Source organism: Malania oleifera, chromosome 2, assembly GCF_029873635.1.
Source record: "Malania oleifera isolate guangnan ecotype guangnan chromosome 2, ASM2987363v1, whole genome shotgun sequence".
NCBI classification, from domain to species: domain Eukaryota; kingdom Viridiplantae; phylum Streptophyta; class Magnoliopsida; order Santalales; family Ximeniaceae; genus Malania; species Malania oleifera.
In genome coordinates, this window is record NC_080418.1 from 67,414,539 (window position 1) to 67,423,409 (window position 8,871).

The following is an 8,871-nucleotide window of genomic DNA, read 5'->3' on the forward strand; positions in this document are numbered from 1 at the left end:
GAGTCAAACCTTAAAAACCAATCTCCACCTTGGCAATTATACACCCTTTAGGAGAATCCCGAAAAACATATCTAACTGTTTTACCTTGAACTTGAAACGCTTGGTTGGGTTTGTCTCCCTTCTATCAATTGGATACATGGAGTAAGTCCAAGCAAAGTTTAAACTTCTCAGAAGTAACCGATTTTGTCAGAACATCCGCTACATTTTCAGACTTGTGAACTTTCCCCAACACAAGCTCACCTGAAACAATCAATTCTCGAATCCTGTGGAACCTCACATCAATGTGCTTAGTTCTAGCATAGTATATTTGATTCTTTACCAAGTAAATGGAACTCTGACTATCAAAATGCAGCAACACTCCATCTTGCTGTAATCCCAACTCTCTAACTAAACCACTAAGTCATAAGGCTTCTTTTGTAGTTTCGGCAACTGTCATATATTCTGCCTCAGTCGTGGATAATGCTACTAGAGACTATACCATAGATTTCCAACACACCGGTCCTCCTACAAGGGTAAACACATATCCCGTTGTAGACCTTCTGTCATCTGTATGCCTAGCATAATCAGCATCAACAAACCCATAACTAAAGGACGACCACGTTGCTTGTCAAACATGATGTCATGTCTCGATATACCCCGTAAATATCTAAGTATCCATTTGATGGCTTCCTATTGGCCTTACAGCTTAACACCTTGTTTTGATACTAACAAACAAGTAGAACTTAACATGCTTTGTTTAAGCGATGTATTTTCAGGACTCAATGATGAATGCAAAATTAAGAATTCATGAAAGCTTATATTTCAAAGAAGGATGATCAATATAAAGCTTAAAGCATGGATTCAAAAATGGATTTAAAGATAAAGCTTGAAGATCATGAGAGCATGAGGATTAAAGAAAACTTGATGAAAGCTCAAAGAAAGATGAAGCAAGCATAAAGACCTCTAGGAATTCAATAATTGAAAATTTGAAAGAATCTATAGGAAATTTTATGTAAGTACTTCAAATAATTTCAATATGGATACATGAAACTCTTAGGTTAATTTATTAGACCTAGATACCTTTTAACATACTTGGAAAATATTTTTATTTATTTAAAAAAGGTTAGAATCATTTTTGGAATGAAAAGCACCAAAAAGAGGATTTTCCAAATGCTATTAATTTTTCTACATCCTCATTGATATGTATTTTTATCTATCAAAATTTAATTATTTTAAAAAGTGTTCAACATGAAAGTTGTAGGATTTTATCTTAGCTTTCATTTGAAACCAAGATCATCAAATTTGGACTTACATAGAAAACATTATGACTGAAATACTGAAGCGTGCTCGAAGTTGACAGTAGCCTTATGTTCCACCAGTAGACTGCCTGAACCATGACAGGCGCCTAGGTGGTCAAGCCAAGCAACTGCCTGTATCCTGACAGGCGACTGCCACCCTACTACCCTTTTAAAATAAACTAGGCAGGCGACTGACTAAAAGAGCCAGTCAACTGTCACGCGGGTGTTTTAAAATTTTCATAACGGTCAAAATTTTTAAATTAGGTTATTTGGGGTTCAAACTTTATGAAAACTTGGGGAATACTCCAATTCACTTGGGGATCAAGTTACATACTTTTTAAAGTCTATAAATAAGACTCAAATATCATTGAATTAATTAACTAAGAGTCAAGAATCAAATTCAACTCTCAAATTCTCTCAATTGTTCTCAACACTCAAAGGCCCTTTCACTCTCATCTTGTCTACAAAATTTGCTGAGGTCGTGCTGATTCACTCACCAATCTTGTGCTATAAATTCTAAATCTTTCAATCATTGAAAGAATTAATCGGTGACCTACTTCCTTGAGCTTCAAGTTAAATTTCATATTGTTATTTACTTTGAAGTATATTATAGTGCTGAATTGTTATACTAATGAGCTCTTTGTGTGAGCAATTCCTTGTACACAAATATTTAATTTGTATCTTATAGATTAATGAATCCAATATTGTTTAGATCGTTGGCTAAGTAAGGGGATATTTCTTAGAGAGGCGGGCTCTAACTTATTTGAAAGAGTGACAGAACGAGGGTACATCGTTTGGAGAGGCGGGCTCTAGCCTATTGAAGGAGTGTGTAAAGGTTTGTGCCGCCCGATAAAGGAACAAGTTTAGCGAATCCTTTGGTGGTTTACCAAAGGCGAGGACGTAAGCTGGGTATAAGCCAAACCTCGTAAAAATCTCGGTCTCACTCTCTATTTCCCTTACTCTCTTTATTTTCAGTACATATTTAAATTGCGTGGATGGTTTAAATATCTAAATCATACAACCTACATAATTTGAAAGTTAAATAAACTTAAGGTTTAATTTTGATTTGGGTTGTTGAAACCAAAAGGGAGTGTGTTGGTTAAACCATATTTTTCGGAAACCATACAGGAGTACATTACTTAGTTAACATCCCAAAGATAAAATTAACTAAGAGTTTATTTGAATTCTGGATTTTGGAAAGAGTGTTGGATTTCATATTACGCATCATATTAAAGAAGCAAATCCATTACTACAGGGCTTGATTCAAACTTATAACCAGGGCTGACAACAAAAGCTGAAAATTGAATTTAATATATTGATAAATTGTGGTTGAATGGTTTAAAGTTTGAATGTGTTTATATTCCAAAGAGTGTTGAATCTTGCATACTTCCATTAATCTAATAGTGTTGCAAATAACTTATACTCGGGAAATTAATTGGTTGTTTGGTTTGAATATTGTGCTTAATTGATTGGTTGTTTAATTGTGTTGTTGATTGGATAAAGGAAACTAAGTTCTTATGTGATTGACAAATTAAACAAACAAATCAAGAATTGGTTTAAAGAAATAAAAGAAGTTTAAAGAATTCTTAAAAGGAATTGAAAGAAATTTTTAAAATCCAATTCACCACCCCCCCCCCCACTCTCTTGGGACTACACCTTGCTTTTCACTTCCCAATGTTGTCTTCCTGGATTAGAGAGAAACTTACTTACCACGCTCACCGTATGACCCAAATCTAACCTCATACACACCATGACATACATCAAACTCCCCACAGCACTAGCATAGGGGACCTTTGACATGTCCCGGATTTCCTCATCCGTACCTAGGCAATCTGCAGTAGACAACTTGAAATGATTCGCTAAAGGTGTACACACCGGTCTTGCATCAACCATGCTAAACCTCTCCAACACCTTCTATACATAACCACCCTGAGATAACCATAATCTTCCTACAGTTAATTCACAGCGAATCTCCATCCCAAGTATTTTCTTGGTCGAGTTAAGATTTTTCATGTCAAATTCCTTATACAACATATCCTTTAACTTATTCACCCCAGTTAAATATTTTGCAGCTATCAACATATCATCAACATACAATAACAAAAAAATAAGAGAACCATCCTCAAGCTTGTTCACATATGCGCAGCAGTCATACTCACACCTCTTGTAGTCAATATTAATCATGTAAGAATCAAACCATTTATACCATTGCCTCGGAGACTGTTTTATCCCATGAAGAGATTTCTTTAACCTACAAACTAAATTTTCTTTTCCCAGTTCAATGAATCCCTCTGGCTGTACCATGTAAATTTGTTCCTCCAAGTCACCGTGAAGAAACGTCATCTTCACATCCATTTGTTCCAAATAAAAATCATAATGGGCTACCAACTCCAACACAATTCTAATAGAAATATGTCGGACTACTGGAAAAAAGATCTCATCATAATATATCCCCTTCCTTTATAAGTATTCTTTTGCTACCAACAGTTCCTTGAATTTCTCTCCTTCTTTTTCTGAAATTGTTTCCTTCTTCCTATATACTCATTTGCAATCTATCAATCTCTTTCCATTTGGAAGCTCCACCAAATCCCAAGTTTGGTTCTTATGTAGTGATTCCATCTCCTCAATCATCGCACCCATTCACCTATCTTTCTCCTGGTCATACACTGCCTCTTGAAATGTAGTTTGTTGACTCTGCGAGTCCAATCCTATTTTGATAATGACAAATCACTTGGTATTTGATCTGTGCATTAAGGTTGTGAATAGGAACCATATTAAGCATGCACAGAAAGATAATGAGTTGTGGAAGTCACAAAGCAAAACTAACAAATCTTGGCAAGATCCATGGAACTCAAAGAGTACGAGGATTAAGGTGCAAGCGGAAAAGTTCAAGATCATCTTGGGAATGGGTATTTAGAACTCATGTACTTACATTTTCGTATGATTTAATTTTAGGCTCATCATAACTTAGAATAATTTTAGGATTCATGCATTTCATGTATATCATTAGGGAACCTTCATGGACTTAGAAATGTTTTTGAAATCATGGAATATATGTTTTATAACAAAGGGACTTCGGTAGCCTAAACTCCACTTCAGTAGCTTGAAGAATTTCTTCAGGAGCTTGAAGATTAAGTTCGGTAGCCTGAAAAATTAATGGGAAAACACAGAAAGTGGCCGAGGCACCTCGGTCACCTGACCTTGGAACCTCAAGCACCTAAACCCACTTCAAGAGCTTGAACTTCCCTCTTTAGGTGCCTGACCCTGTATTTCAACTTGATTTTTCAAAGGCTTAAGGGACTTTGATCGCTTAGGCTTTTGACCTCAGGTGCCTGAACTCGCAGGAAAATTAAAATTGTGATTTTTATTAAACGAACTCGAGAGCTATTTCTTTGATCCAACGGCTGAGATCAATCCTAAAGGTTAGACACTATATATACTAATTATCTAAACCCTTGAACGAAGCTAAGACACACAATAAGAGAAGAACACATCGTATGGCAAGATTGTAGAGAAACTTGAGCTGATTGTCTACACTTCATTCTACTTTCGTTGTCTTTGGGCAAAGCTATTCCGAAAATCAAAGGGCATTTATTCATTCAACTGTACTTCAATCTAGTATTGAGGTTTGATCATTCAAGTTATTTTTTTTCAAGAACTTCTCATCTCATTACATATTCTTGAACATCATTAGAAAAGTTTTGATCTTGAATGTGCATATTCGTATAAAAATTGATTTTTGAAAAGATCATTACTTGAGAAAGCTTGTTTAGCTTGGTTGATTGGTTTTTGATTCAAGAGTATATAAATATACTTATGTATTGTTCATAGAGCTTATTATTGAAAAATCATTTTGATTAAACGATTGATTTTGAAAGTGCTTATGCATATACATAGTTATTCTAAATAAGATCATTACTTGATTTAAGTTTTGTGATTGATTGAAAGTTTTGATTCAAGTGTGTGTTTTCTAAAAGGTCTATATATTAGATATATGAACATTTGATTAAATATCCTTGGTACTTAGAACTATATATATTTGAGGGATAATTTCTGAAAAGCAATATACTCAGTTTGGGATTGAATACTTGATATCAAACTTTGTGATTTTGATTGATTTAATATTCAAGATAAAGTTTTTGTCAACAAGTTCACTTCAAATATATTTGTGCATTTTTACAAAGTGAACCAAGAATCCTAGTATACTCCAAAACAGTTTTAAATATATTTTTACTTGGGAGTTTTAGTTAAATAGAGATTTGTGTGTTGAAGCATATCATACATAAAACGATTGTATCGTTTTTCATACATTCATAAGTTTCAAGTTATATCATATGTTAATATATTAGGAATTTGATTTGTACTCATACGCTTTTGTTAGAAGCATTATTTTGAGTGTTAATTTTCAGATTCTATTGTATACACAGTTCGGTATGTGAACCGGTGTGAGAGGAGAGAGTTGTATCTCTTGTAAGCAGCGGAGTAGGAGGGAGCTGTCCTCTTGTAAGCAGCGGATTGTACGGGAAGCTCCGTCCCAATTTAATGAGCAGGGTTTAGGTGAATCCTTAAGTGGTTGCTCAAGGCGAGGACGTAGGCTAAGTCAATTGAACCTCGTAAAACTGTGTTTGTCTTCTCTCTTCCCATTACTCTTTATTTTCAGCACTGCATTTAAATTGTATATATTGCATGTATAGGTTAGATAGCCTTACACATAAGTAATTGAGTAACAAGAAGTCATTGGTAAAAATATAAGTAGGGTTTAAGAGGTATATAATTGTCAAAGAATTTTATAAATACCCAATTCACCCCCCCCCCCTCTTGGGATTACACCTAATTCAACATAGTTGGATCGTTGCAATTAGTAAGGAAAGCATAAGATACTAACTCTTCAAATTCATACCTTGATGGAGGTCTGATAGTGCATCTAGATCTTCGTATAAGAATATCATCGACTTGCTAGTTTCTCAAGTTAGAACTCCCTGCAACCATAGGACCATGATCATTTTCGTTGCTCTAAGCTTCCAACTCCACCTGCACAACATGTTCGTCACTGCCCCAACTTTTTGGCTTATGTTTCTGTTCATCACACTCTTAAGTACACTTCATCATAGCCTTCTCATCAAAGACAACATCCCTACGGATCACCACCTTGTTTGCCACGGGATCCCATAGCTTGTACCTCTTCACACCCTCTGGATATCCTTAAAAAAATAAAACAATGAGACTTTGGGTTAAGTTTAGACCTCTCCTCACTGGATACGTGGACATAAGCTGGACACCCGAATACCTTTAATCTGGAGTAGTCTACTGCATTTCCCATCCAAACCTCTTCTACCACTCTACCCTCTAGTGACGCCCTTAGTGATCGATTTATCAGAAAACAAGTCATACTCATGCCTCAGCCCAGAAGTTTTTTAGTAGCCCTGCATTTAATCCAAGATACCGAGCCCTTTCAAAAAGAGTTTGGTTCATCCATTCTACCACACCATTTTAATAAGGTGTCCAGCAAACTATAAAGTGTCTCTCGATACCCTACTCCACACAAAACTCCATAAACTAAGAATCAACATACTCGGTCTCATTATCCAACCTTAAGTATTTGATTCTCCTCCCTGTCAAGTTTTCCACTTCAGCCTTCCAAATCTTAAATTTGGCAAACGTATCTGATTTGTGACGCATAAAGTAAACTCAGAACTTCAGTGAGTAATCATCTATAAAACTCACATAATACACATGTCCACCCTTTGATGTAACTCTAACCGGGACCCAAACATCTGAATGCACATAGTCAAGAATACATTTTGTCTTATGTATAGCTTATCTGAACTTTGCCTTGTTTTGTTTTTCAAGAACAAAAATCCTACAAAATTCCAACTGACATGATTTCAAGCCTTTCAACAATTTCCTCTTATGTAGTTCTTTCATGTCATGTTCTCCTATATGCCCAAGGCACATATGCCACAAGATGGTCTCATTTGATTCGACTTCTATGGCTGTAGCTCCACCTACAACGATAGTTCCCTGCAATGTGTAGATATTCCCATCTAGTTTCTGTCTTTTCATTTTAGTTAGATCACCTTTCCATACTGTCAAAACTCCACCTTTGGACTTGTAATTAAAGTCATTACAATCCAACGATCTAAGCGATATCAAACTCTTCCTCAACTCTAGTATATGTCTTATATTACACAATGTTCTTACAATACCATCAAACATTTTTATCTTTACATTTCCTATGCCAATGATTTTGCAAGAAGCATCATTACCCATAAGAACTAATCCAGAATTCACTAACTTGTAAGTGTTGAACCACTCCTTGTTTTGAGTCATGTGATAAGAACATGCCAAGTTAAGTATCTTAGAGACTGTTAGATTATCCGACCCCGCTGAAACTGATAGAACATCACCATCACTACACACTAAACCTCCTACTTTAACAACATCCATAGATTTTGAAGTACCCTCATGTTTCTCAGAATTTCTCTTCTTCCAATCTGGACACTCCGGTTTCACATGCCCCCTTTTATCGCATTTATAACATCAGATTTCTTTCTTCTTCTTGGACTGATTTTGGGATTTCTAACTTGATCCATGTTTGGATTTTCCTTTGTCTCGCTCATTATTACTTTTTACCACAAGTCCTTATCGTTCATCACATATCTTCAATCTTTGATGAAAATTTAGTAAAACACTTGTTACCTATTCTAGATCAAGAGTTTTTTTTTCTCACGTAAGAGTGGTCACAAGATTTTCATAGGTATGAGTCGAGGGCAAAGAGTTTAACAACATCAAAGCTTTGTCATCCTCATCAAACTTAACATCAACTCTCATCAAATCACTAATAATTTGATTAAAAGCATTAATGTGTTGGTCTAAGTTTGATCATTCAACCATCTTAAGCCAATACAAATATTGCTTAAGAAAAAGTTTATTATTGAGAGATTTGGACATGTACCAGCTCTCTAACTTTCACCATATAGCCCTTGGAGAATCCTTCTCCATCACCCAATAGAGTACTTCGTCGGCCAAACATAAATGTATTGTAGAAGCGGCATTTTCTTGCAATTCTCCTCATGTTGCCTCATCAATTCCATCCCGTTGAACACCAACTAATGCCTTTCCCATTCCTTGTTGTACAATAATGTCTTTCACTCTCCTCTGCCATTAACCAAAGTTCTTGGTTCCATCAAATTTTACAATGTCAAATCTTGCAGAAGATGATCTTGAAGCCATGACAACAATCGCTCTAATATAAATTTGTTAAGATATGGATGGGATAAATACGAAGTACAACAGAATACATCCACGGAAGCAATGGCACGAGAATTTCACTAAGGAAATCTCAAAGTACACAATACACTTCTCAAATGATCACTCTCTCTATCAATATATGCCCAGAATGAAAAATATAATAGTCCCTAGGAGGTTTCCCCCTGATTACCCAACCACCCAATGTTCAAATTCGAAATTCAAAAAAACTACTCGCAGCTTAGGTGCATTCATCGACGAGTACAGGGGATTTGTCAACAATCCATAGAAAACCACTCATCGATGAGAACAGGGCTTTCGTTGACGAGTCCTTTTTCTACTCTTG